The sequence below is a fragment of the Monodelphis domestica genome, chromosome 1 (genome assembly GCF_027887165.1).
Source record: "Monodelphis domestica isolate mMonDom1 chromosome 1, mMonDom1.pri, whole genome shotgun sequence".
NCBI classification, from domain to species: domain Eukaryota; kingdom Metazoa; phylum Chordata; class Mammalia; order Didelphimorphia; family Didelphidae; genus Monodelphis; species Monodelphis domestica.
In genome coordinates, this window is record NC_077227.1 from 533,776,953 (window position 1) to 533,790,293 (window position 13,341).

At 35.2% G+C, this 13,341-nt stretch overlaps 1 protein-coding gene across 2 annotated transcripts in view; it reads left to right on the forward strand.

Annotated features, from left to right (window-relative positions):
- CDH13 (cadherin 13) overlaps nucleotides 1–13,341 on the forward strand; it is a 1,329,441-nt gene that overhangs the window by 621,469 nt on the left and 694,631 nt on the right. The gene's annotated exons all lie outside the window — the stretch shown is intronic.

Below are 13,341 nucleotides of genomic sequence, written 5' to 3' on the forward strand. Positions count from 1 at the left end.
TCCCTCCACAGCCATACTGAGTATGCAGCCTTCCTACCTCTCAAGACTAATTTAAATTGGCATTCAGTTTTGAAGTGGCATGTACCATTCATTCCACTGAAACTATCTATTCTAATGTTGATCTACAGAGGGCCAGAAAATCATTTGCAATAGAAGATTTTGAGTTCCATTCTTTCTTGGTAGTTGAGGTTCTGGTAGGAGTTGGGCAGCCATGTTGCTTTAGGCTATATATACTGTACTATGCTTTGCATAAGAATTCTCTTACAAGTCTTCAAATTTGATATCAAGGTGATGGGCAGAAAGCACATTGGCACATGAGACAGATTGATCTCTGTCTGAATTACGTAGAAGCATCAGAGCTACCAGAAAGAACTTATTAGTCTAACTGAAATTGGTGGGAACCCAGAGTGAACTTAAATCTGCAAATTCTGAGTGATAGTAATAGAAGCCATCAGGGTACCACTTTCTTTGATTCTTCTTATCTTTCCATGTATCTCTAATTTTTTAAACAATTGCTTCATTAAGTTGGATCTTATTGCTGTGTTAACTAGATACTAAGGATAAAAGAACTAGGTCATTATGAAAATGATGATTTTTTGGGGGGTATCAGAAAGTATTTAATTTCCTTCTCAAAGTCATCAAATTTTGGCTGTTATCATCACAGTCCTGGCTTTGGTTTCTCTTATTACAAGTTCACAGACAATGGGATAATATATTTAGAGATAAAAGAGAACTTCAAGTTTTTTTTTTTTTTATTTTGTAGTCTTGTGTACAGGTGAGGAAATGAGGCCCACAAAGAATGAGTTACTTACTCCAGATCATATAAGTATTAAGTGGCAAGGCTAGGATTAGAACCCCAGTTCTTTGACCACAAATATAGTACTCATTTCACAATGCCATTCTTTCATTTTTCAATTGTTCAAATGAACCCTTCTTTCAAATATTTGCAACTGTCTAGATAGTGGCCATGAAATTTCAAGAATTTCTTTAAGAATGAAAGGGAGAAAACTTACTGAGTTTTGAAAGAGAGGTCTTCTTAGGTATATGATATCTAGGAGCAGGAATAGAATTATAGTATGACTAATATGCTTCACCTGAGAGAAAGACAAAGTGAATGATATTACTAATGAGAAAGACTGAGAAGAATAAAATAAATCATGATGAAAATAAATACCTAGTGATAAGAAAAATACATGAAATTTGGAGTAAAAAAAGATGAGTTCAAATCTGAGATCTAATGCTTACTGTTCATAAGAATCACTTGAACATTTTGGCTTACATTTGTAAGATTAAGGTAAACTTTCACTTTTCTTTTGTTGGGGGTAGTGGGATTAGGAGGATGAAATGGTAAATTTTTGCTGATTAAAAATAAAATATAACTTCTGTGTTAAGATGGCCCCAGAGTAGAAGCAAGGCTCTTCCTTTCCTCTCCACCAACCAATATAAAGTGCCTCAAAAGGACAAAAGAGAAAATCAGATGAGTGAAGGGGTTCCACAGTAGGGTGCAATATTGAAGCTAAGAAGGGTTTGGGCATTTCCACACTCAATGGGGGAAAAATTACTCCCACCAAAGTGCAAGCTCATCACCCATCTGCCACTCCACCTACAGCACTAGAGTAGGGAGTGAGCATAGGCAACCTCTAGGTTGGGGGTGGGGAGGGGCTGGCTGAGGACACCACAGACTTACCCCTGAGAGCATTGAGTCTTGGTATCCCAGGAGGCTGAGGAAATATGGTGATTAGGCACAGAGATTAGGCAGAGAGGGACTGCATGCATCAGACACTGTGGAGACTTGAAAAATAGCCTCAGGGCAAAAACCTCTCTAAAGAACTATACAAAGATCACACACCTTTCTCACTGAGACTTCTGATCAGGAAGTAACAAAGTAATGTCCAGAAATATCTGAGAACTATAATCTACAACTACGAGAGAGAGAGAGAGAGAGAGAGACAGACAGACAGACAGACAGACAGAGACAGAGACAGACAGAGACAGACAGAGACAGAGAGAGAGAGAGATAAACCTTAACCCTAGATAATTTTGATGAATAAAAATCCCAGACTATAGAGGAGACAGCAGAAGTTAACAAACAAATAAACACATTCAAACCTTCCAAAAAAATGGAAATTGTACACAAACTCTTGAAGAGGTCAGATTTGAGATTATGATCCAAATTAGAAAGATAAAAGAAACTTGGGAAAAAAGTGGGAAATAGTTCAAATAGAAAATAATAGTTTTAAAAGACAGAAACTTCCACTTAGAAAAAGAAGCCCAGAAGTCAAATGAAATTATAAGCAAATTGGAGACCAGAATTGAACATCTGGAAGCCATGAAAAGTAGAATAGACCAAAGCAAAAAAAGAAAATCAAAAGCTCATAGCTAAAATCAGATGTTAAAGACCAGATTTGGGCAAGTAGAAACTAATGATATCACAGGTCAGAAAGAAATAAAGCAAAGTCAAAAGAATGACATAATAGAAGGAAACATGAACTATCTCAATGAGAAAATGAGTGATCTAGAAAACTGATCTAGAAGAGACAATTAGAGAATCATTGATCTACCTGAAAACCTAGAAATAACATAATAAAAATGACAATACTACCCAAAATAATTTACTTATTTAGGGTCATACCCATCAAACTACCAAAAAGCTTTTTTACTGAATTAGAAAAAACTATAACAAACTTCATTTGCAAGAACAAAAAATCAAGAATAACAAGGGGGAAAAAATGAAAACAAATGTGAAGAAGGGGCATCTAGCAGTACCAGATCTTAAACTGTATTATAAAGCAGTGGTCATTAAACCAATATGGTACTGGTTAAGAGACAGAAGGGAGAATCAGTGGAATAGACTTGCAGTAAGTGACCTCAGCAAGACCATATATGACAAACCCAAGGAAAACCCAGTTTGGGGACAAAAATGCAATATTTGACAAAAACTGCTGGGAAAATTAGAAAACAGTAAGGGAGAGATTAGGTTTAGATCAACATCTCCCACCCTATATCAAGATAAACAGAATGGGTGAATGACTTGAATATAAAGAAGGAAATTAGTAAATTAGGTGAACATAGTAAGTAAATTAGGTGAACATAGAATAGTTTACCTGTCAGATCTATGGGAAAGGAAAATTTCAAGACCAAGCAAGAGTTAGAAAAAAATTACAAAATGTAAAATAAACAATTTTGATTACATTAAATTAAAAAGGTTTTGTACAAACAAAACCAATGCAATCAAAATTAGCAAGGAAATAACAAATTGGGAAAAACAACTTTATAACAAAAACCTCTGACAAAGGTCTAATTATTCAAATATATAAGGAGCTAAATCAATTGTGCAAAAAATCAAGTCATTCCCAAATTTTATAAATGGGCAAGGGACATGAATAGGCAATTTTCATATAAAGAAATGAAAACTATTAATAAACACATGAAAAAGTGTTCCAAATCTCTAATAATTAGAGAAATGCAAATCAGAACAACTCTGAGGTACCACCTCACACCTAGAAGATTGGATAACATGACAGCAAAGGAAAATAATAAATGTTGGAGGGGATGTGGCAAAACTGTGACATTAATATATTACTGGTGGAGTTGTGAATTGATCCAGCTATTCTGGTTGGCAATTTGGAACTATTCCCAAAGGGCTTTTGAAGACTGTTTTCTCTTTGATCCAGGCATACCCACTGCTGGTTTATATCCCAAAGAGATCATAAGGAAAAAGACTTGCACAAAAATACTCAGAGCCATGCCCTTTGTGGTGGCAAAAAATTGGGAAAATGAAGGGATGCCCTTCAATTGGGAAATGGCTGAACAAATTATGGTATCTGTTGGTGATGGAATGCTACTGTGCTGAAAGGAATAATGAATAGGAAGAATTCCATGTGAATTGGAATTACGTTCAGGAATTGATGCTGAGTGAAAGGAGCAGAACCAGGAGAACGTTATACAGAGATACTAAATACACCATGGCATAATCGAATATAGTGGACTTCTCTACTAGCAGCAATGCAATGATCCAGGCCAATTCTGAGGGACTTATGAGAAAGAACTCTATCCACATCCAGAGAAAGAACTGTGGGAGTAGAAACACAGAAGAAAAACAAGTGCCTGATCACATATTTTGATTCGTATATGATTGGGGATGCACTGCTTCTCATGTAGACTCTAAAAGATCACCCTAGTGCAAATATCAATAATATGGAAATCGGTCTTCATCAATGATACATGTAACACCCAGTAGAATTTCTCCTAGGTTATGGGAGGGGGATAGGAGGAGGGGAGGGAAAGAACATGAATCATGAAACCATGGGAAAACATTCTAAATTAATTTATTAAATAAAAATTTTTAAATAAAAAATAAAATAAAACATAATTTAAAATTAATGGATGGGTCTGGATGATCTCAAAGGCCTCTTGTAGTTCTGTAGCCTATTAACATATATAAATACCTGCTTATCTATATATCATTATTCATTTATCAAATTTTTTCTTATGAATTATCTCACTTGATCAAGGGAAGTATTTGGACTAGATTTGCCCAAGATAGCTTTTATTTCAAGTGGTGATATAAACTGAAATATTATATACTGTAAGGGATAAATAAATTCAAAGATATGTCCTACAGTTGGTCTAATGTGTGATATAGAGATCATTTGATCACATCCTTCTGAGGCTGATGTCTTGGAAAACATAAACTCTTATACTGTACCAAATTTAAAGCCAAGATTCTTGATTGCGTGGGCCATTGCTAGGAGCTAATGGGGCAGTTCTTCGATTTTCTCATAGGCTCGCAAAAAGATTTGAAACAGAAGATAAGGATCTGGAACCTCATCCTCTAACTAGTAGGATATTACCAATGTATAGCACGGATTTGTTAAACAGATGAGAGTAGTAGCAATCTCTAGAAGAGCTAATGATATGAATTTTCTGATGCCATGAAATGTTTGTTTTGTTATCCACACAATTTCCCTTGGCTTTTCAGAGCCAAATTTTGAAGAAAACTTCTGAGTTTTACAACTTGTGAGAGTGAACAAAGGAACCTTTCAGAAGAGAGTCAGAAATTCATATGGTGACAGGGGACTGATCCAAGCCTTAGGACACTCCCTCTCTGGTCTGGATTCATGCAGTGATTAGATCTACTCCAGGCAAGAGACAGAGTGGTCATGGATGAACTCCTGGCTATCCCTGCTTCAGGCTGTCCCTGATGATTTTATCCCTGCTACCTCACTTTCTGACTCTGAAATACTAGAACATCCCCTCTAATTAATTCTCTTTTGTGCAAAATTTTTAAAAACTAGAATTTTTATTAACTTTCCATCCTATTTAGAAACAGATTTGTTGAGCCCTGGGAATTCTGTACTATTTCAGAGATTTCTTTTGTGATCAGCAAGAGAACTGCCTTTGAAAGAAAATAAAATGAATGTACAGAAATGGCCATAAACATTGGAATATAGATTACTCTCCAATTGTCTCTGCTGCAGTTTCCCCTCCTATAATTTCAAATTAACAGATTCCAAAGCAAGATGAGAATTGTTAATTTTGGGGGGAGTGGGGTATTATTACTACTGCTAAGTGTATTTGAGCCCCTAATTAATGATGTCTTTCTAAATCTAACATGCAAATTGCCTGAGTTTAAATTTCTTTGGATTCTTTCTGATAAGAAATTATCCAGTGCATATATACATATGTATGTATATATGTACATGCACACATGCCTATATGTGTATATTTTAAGAAGATCAAGATGAACTATTTAGTATCCACTTGCTCATAGCCAAGAAACTGATAATCAGTTCTATAAATTCCTATTTCCTCATCTTTTTTCTATGCTTCCTAGATCACTAACAACTTCGCTTATTGGTACAGGACATGGAGTTTTATTGCTTAGTTAATTTACCTTATCCCTCTCCTTTTAGATCCACACATTCCTCATCACTTTCTAGCCTTTCTTTCCCACCTCCACTCCCCCAACCAAAAAAAAAAAAAGGAAACGTGCTTCTGCAACTGCCTGGCCGACAGTGGCACCTGGAAAAATAATTTAAGTTTCACAGAATTGGGAGCTGACATATTAATGCAAAGCTCCTTGAAATATTACTCATTATTATGCCTTTTGCCAGCATTTGAGTGATTTGTGAACTCTTCATTGGAATAAAGTACTGTAAATGATTCATGAATGGCCAAGTTTATAAAATTCTATAAAAATATTAGCAGGTGGTAATGGTTTCATCACAGAATGAGTAAAATCTGCTAGTTTCCATATTTGCCAAAATGGGTGGGGGTAGAGAGTTATACAGAGAGATGAGACAGGGAAGAAAGGAAGGAATTAGATAGGCTGGGGTTGGGGGTGGTAGAAGGTTTTGTTGGTTTGGTTGGGTTAGTACACACAGCAGGAATAATACAGAAATAGATTAAACACTGGGTATTTATGGGAGAAGTGGAGAAAGTATCAGAGATATATGTTGTTTGGAGGCAGTGATCTTGTTGCCTTTGTTCCTAGAGCATGTGAAGATGTAGACACAGAATGCCAACTCAGTAGACAACTTGAGTAATCAAGTCAGAACTTAACCATGAGAATTTACTTTTCCATTCATCGGTTGCAGTTATTTATTACAGGTCAGATCCTACACTTATCAAATGAGACGATATTTGTAAGGCACTTAGCACAGTGTGTGGCACATAGTAGTCACTTAATAAATACTTATGCCTTTCCCCTTCCCCTTCCCTTTCCTTCCACCTATCTCCCAGAAGTTTTAAGAAGACTAAACATCTTTCATTTATGGAAACAGATTTTGCATTTGTCATTTTATCAGTCATTAAAATACCATTGCGAGATGTAGCCTTGAATTCCATCATTCCTGGTCCTGGGGTGGGGACTCCAAATATGGAAAATATAGGAAGTAAACAAAATGTCATTATTAAATTTTTTAGATGAAGTTGATTATATTGTACTGACCCATTCTCCATGTTTCATTTCTACATTAGTGGAGATAAATTGATACTCAGTCATTTATGCTAGGAAGTGTCTACAGCCAGATTTGAACCCTGGACTTCCCATCTCCAGGTCTAACTATCTACTGAGCCATGTAGCTGTCCCTCTCCTCATTTCTTTTGAAGAATAGCCAATGAGATTCATTTGAATCATTAAAATTGATGCAAGGGGACAACCTCTTCAATTGCCCTACAAGAGAATGAAATTGATAAATATTTTACTAGAACTGTCATTTAATTTATGAAGATAAGCCCTCTTTGTGGAAAGTCCTATTACCTATGTGGATCTATAATTGTTCTGGAAATTATAGTCTAAGAGAGTTGTCTAGGATCAGTGAAAAGCTATTTCTATAGTATTCTAAAATTTCGCAGTTTTTAAAATACTCTGATCTTTGCTTTACATATATGGAAACTGAAGTTCTGATTAAATAACTTTCCTATGATTTTGAAACTAAATTCAGGTCTCCATTGTCTGACCTCATGGTAAATATTCTCAAAGCCTGTTTATGTCATGTTTCTTCAAATGCTTAGGAGAACTGTATCGATATTGAGACTTTCCTATACACTTTTCCAGAATTGCTTCACAGGCTTCTCATTGCTATTAGATATTGTGTTAGGAAGAAGCACTTTTATCTCTGTGACAGAGCATTTTGCTTGCCACAATGATTCCTGTGTCTTTAGGTAGACACAAACTGAGACCACTTCTTGGTTGGCTGGGTTATTATCAGTTAACACCTGAAAATGGGCCCTTTAACAAGTCTTCCTTTAGTGCAAATGCCAATTCCTTTGAAAACACCAAAGCAGAGACTATCCACTCAAGAAATAAGTGAGTGGATGGCCGGTATTTTTGATGCATCTTTTATTATGAGTGACTTGGGATTTGGATTCAGCCTTTTCTCTGGACTGGTGAGCCAAACCATCAGTATCTGACAGTTCTTTTGGCACTCAGAATGTGCTCAGCATTTCATGTTGCAGTGAAGCTTCTCTATCTTTTAGTACAGCTGGTGAAACTGAGGCCTGACACTCAGGTTAAATGAGGCAAATGGTATTCTGAAGTCATCCATACAACTGGGATTAGGTAGCCCTCCTGATTCTGTACTTGGTCCACTGGGCAAAGCTATCTCCCTACTTGAGGCTGTGAAAATACACTTTAAAAACCCAACTCATTAACATAACTACTTCACTGTTTAAACTTGGAGTCTCTAGTCTATGTAGGGGATGCTTCTGCTGTTTCCCATCAGTTTGCTTTAGAAATGTGACTACAACTGGACTCATACTCTTGCACAGCATCATAAATAGAGCAGCAAAAGTGGAGTTGCCCTATATCAGGAGTGTTGAGCCTTTCTTGTTTCAGGAACCCCTAAGGCAGTTCTTTGAAGCTTTGAGGTTGCATAAAACAAAATGAATTACAAAGGACTTAGAGTTATCAGAATATTTAGAAAAGTATGTCATAGACCCAATGTTAAGAATCTATGCCTTAAACTAGTCTCAAACTCAGAAAGAAATTGGGACCACTGGTTCATACATAGGGATCTCTGTTACAGCATATTGATTTAGTTTTACAATGTGATATTATCTATGTCTTATTGTAGTTTTTTTTTGTTTTGTTTTGTTAAATATGTCCCAGCATTATCTTAATTTATTTGGGACCTCTCCAGAGTACCATGGACCTCATTTGGCATTTCTGTCTCTTCTTTCCTAAAGTATAAGTGTAGTAAATAGATAATACCTTGGCCTTGGAATCAGGAAGATTTGGTTCAAATCTCACTTCTAATATTTACTAGTTATATGATCAAAACTAAGTATTCTTTCCATTCTGGAGCTTCAGAAATCGTACTCCCAATTCTGGAAGGTAGTTAATCCCCTTGACTTTGAAATTCTTGTCTTAGAACTCAGTTGTCGTTATTGGTGAGTAAATAAGTGCAAACTAGCCTAGTCCAGTATATGTGGTCAGCTCCAGACCATATAGCATCTTGTTCTTCACACTGTTGATCTTGCAATTTGACTTCCTGTCCTTTCACAGTCCCTCAGCATCTACAGTCTGTGTTATGTTTTTTGCATTATAATCAAAGCAGTTCTAAAATCCCTTCTGGGAAATATGTATCAATTGGCTTCCCTCTTGACCAATTCACAGTTCTTATGAAACCCTCTCTGCTTTGGTCACCCCTGCTCTATAAAAAGTTCTCTCTTTTTAGAACACATGCTTCTTGAGAATAGGGCCACACTCATTTTTAAAAACTTGTATCCTCAGTGCTTAATTTAATACTTTGCATAGAAGAAGAACTTAATAAATGCATTTCTAGTCATTCATTTTTTTCATGTATTCATTCATTTAACTAATTTATATAGGCCTCACCAGTAAAATGGGAAACCTGCAACCTATAAACCTCACCTCATAAGGTTTTTGTGAAACTCAAATGAATTAATAATGTACATAATGTGCCTTAAAGCACAATATAAATGCCAGTTTTCATTATTAATCTATGGTTTTTCAATTAATTGCAGAATGATTACAATTAAGTATTTGATCAAGAAGCTAAAAGTAATTTTCCAATTTATGATTATCTTTTTGTACTTTAGACACAGTTACTTAATTCTTATAATGTTTGGCTCATTTTCCAAATGAGGAAATTATGAAAGTCATAAAATATCATCTAGTATGTACTCTCTTTACATACAAAAGGTTATCTATACCTATATATTCCTGCATAAAAATAAAATATCTTAGCATGTAAAGATCAGCTTGAGGTCATATATTGAAGTTTTCCAACAAAAAGAAAAAATTCCCAATTCAAAATGAGTGAGTGGTAGCATGCCTTTTTAGGTTGGCCTTCTATGCTTTTCATGATGAAATATTCACTATTTTATAAACAAGCCCATTTCATTTTTGGAGCTCAAATAGCAATTTCTTATTTCCATGACTGTTTCCTTATGACCTTTACCTATTCACCCAAATCCAATCCTCTACAGCCAAATAGGTTTTAATTCTGAATGATAGCAACGCAAATATTTCACTAGATATATAATATCTTCTTTACTCCAGGATAAGCATTCCCAGGTTTTCACAAATCATGATTCCAAATTCTCTCACTATCCTTGTTATTCTCTTTTGACCCTGATCCATTTCATCAATGTCATTTGAAAAATGCATCTCTAGAGAATAGGGGTGACTATGGAGAAAGAACAAGCATTTATTAAGTACCTGCTAATTCCGAGGTACTTTGCTAAGTGTTTTATGAATTATCTCATTAGATTCTCACCACAATCCATTAATTCTGTTTTGCACTTAAGGAAACTGAGGTAAAGAGAGGTTCAGTGGGTTGCCTAAGAACATGTAACACGTGTCTTAGTTCATATTTGAATTTAATTTTTCCTGCTCTCATGCTCAATACTTCTTACCCACTGTGCCACCTGTCTGCCTCATTGGTTTCCCTACCTCTTCTCTCTCACTGCTATCCATTTTCCACTCATTAAAGTGTAATTTTCCTAGACATAGAGTAGACATAATCAGATCATTTTGTACTAAATAAACAGCTTCCTATTACCTACAGGATCAAATTTTTAGACTTAAATCCCTTCATAAATTGGCACCTTTCTGCTTATTCATTCTTCTTATACTTTACTTCCCTACATTTTATCTATGGATCCAGCAACACTGGACTTCTTGATGGTCCTTCCACATGACATCATGATACTTCATTGCCTAATTCTGTGACTTTTCACTGCTTGTCGCATACTGCTGAAATTCTTTCCTTTTATACTTCTGCTTCTTGGCTTCCTTGATTTCCTTCAAGACTCACTTCAAATCTCAACATCAGTACACTTTTTTCCTCCCTTGCTTCCTGTAGACTTCCCCTACCTACTGCCCTTTCCTTCCCTCTGAGATTACCTTCTGTTTCTACTATATCTATTTTATCTGTTCATGCTTGTTTATATGTTGTCTCTTCCAATATACAGCACATGCTATTTCAGTCTTTTAATTATCCTTTATGATTAGTAGAGTAGTTGGCATATAATAAATACTTGATAAGTACTTGTTAACTGACTAAAATCTTTTAGATAAAAATCAGTAGCATATAGCATAATAGGAATGATGTACCTCATCCTTTCCCCAAGAATTAGATGTCTTTATTTTCAGAGTTGACATGTTTGTACGTTATGCCATGTTTGATATGGCAACCTCTATTAAAAGAATTCTTAAATTTTGATGGGTCAGTGGTGGAAAATAGTTCTTTCTGTCATGGTGTTCCAGTAAAAGTGCAGTTTATTTTTTGAATGCTCAAAGATTTGAGGATTTGTATTTGTTTTGTGGGAATTTCTGGTTTGCTAGTTTATAAAATTTACTAAATTCCTGGTGTTTAAGTCAGGGCCAGAATGCATATTTCTATATATATAATAGACTCTAAGTGTTGCAACCTTCATTAATATGTTGTATAATTTCCACGATTTATGATTCATTACATAATCTGAATTTGCTTCATTATCTCATAAACTGGGAATTGAAAAAAGTTCTTTAATCCCAGAAGAATTTTTCTCCACTGTTACATTTCTGTTATAACAATTTAAAGTAATAATAATATTAAAATTAATAATATTACCATTATTCACTAATATGTCCTCTTGATAGGCCAACTACCACAGAATTTTCACCCCTCTTGCTCTCATCATTATGTTTCTGAAAATGAATGCTTAAACACATTGCCTTCTTTGCCACACCAAGCTATTAGCTCATACTAGATTTATACTATACTAAAATGATTTTTAATAAGAATTATTATTTTATATGATTACATTCATCTTGACCTTTGCAGTTGACTTTTTAAACCCAAATGAACAACTTTATATTCATGCTTAATCATTTAATTAATTCTTGTCCATCATAGCCCACTTCCATTTTGGATCCCAAGTCTTCATTCTAATATGTTAGATCTTCCTCTGAATTTCTTGTTATCTACCCCTTTGATAAGTAACCCATAATATCTAAATGCATATTGTTGATTAAAAGGCTGTCCATGATAGGCTCTCTCATACACTGAGCTTTTTAGATTTGGGAATCTAAAAAGAAGAGCTGAAAAATCAATAACAAATGGCAGCAGCAACATTTTATGATGCTCTTTATTTAGGCAGAGAAAAATCTTGTCATCATTCCAGTGTAATAGCTCAGGGCTGCAACATAAATCTATACCTTCATTAACAGAAACAAAGTGAGAACTGTCCTAGTTTTACCAGTGCCAGGGAAATAGCTTTCTGCAAAGCTTAACTTTCACTAACTGCATCATCAAAAAGGGAATATTCAAGTGAGGATTTTGAAAAGCAGCCTGTCCTCTTAGGCTAGGAGGTATTTAGAACCTTATACATTACACTACTGCCATTAGTTACATCAAAGAGAGATTCTAGGCCTGTATTCAAAGCTATCCTTTTCCATTACACAAATGGGAAGAAGGAGCATCATCAAGACCTTGTCTTGGCAACAGAGGCCAATGTTTACTGACCAGTCTGCTGACTTTTTAAATTGACTATTGGGGAAAGAATGATTGCCCTAAGAAACTAGAGATTTTATATGTGTGCAAAGTCAGTGACATTTGGATTCTTGGAGAATTATCATGCAATAATCATTAGATACCATCATATGGCTGAAAACAATAAGTTCGTCATCGATTTTTCTGAAGTTTTATAGATAATTCCCTAGAGCATAGGAATACTAAACTGATCAAAATTATTTAGAAATGCTCATTGGATTCATGAAGTAGAGGAGACTCAAAGTCCTTAGAGTCAAAATATCTGGAACCTCTTACTTTTCAGCTATATAACCTTGAGCAACTCAGTTCATTTCTGCTGTCCCTGGTTTTATATACACATATATGTAATGAGTGTAGTAGATTGTTACCTTTAGGGTCTCAGAGCTAACAGTTTATCATTCCATAAATCCAAAGGTAGGGAGCCAAGAAAATAGTAAGACAGTTCAAAAATTATTTCTTTCTAACATTAGGAGGCTGTGTTCTTCTGTTTGAGTATGGTTATATCTGTTGATTTGGGATTCACTTCAAACCAAATAATAAAATCACATTGCAAAGATCTGATGCAGGAGAACCTGAAAAGCAGTTCAGTTTCTCTAGCCCTTTTTCAACTCACCTTTTTTTCTATAAATCATGTCTATGTTCACAGCATAGTGATAGGGTCAGAATTGCTCTGAGCATTTTTATAAGTTCATTAAAATTTCTTTTTTTTTCCTGGCAGCTTCAAGAGCAGGAAAGAATTAAATGGATGAGTAAAATCAGACCTTCTCACAAGTGGAGGGATTTACAAAAGAGTCAATAGAATGACATGATCAGATCAACAATGTGCATTGTTCTT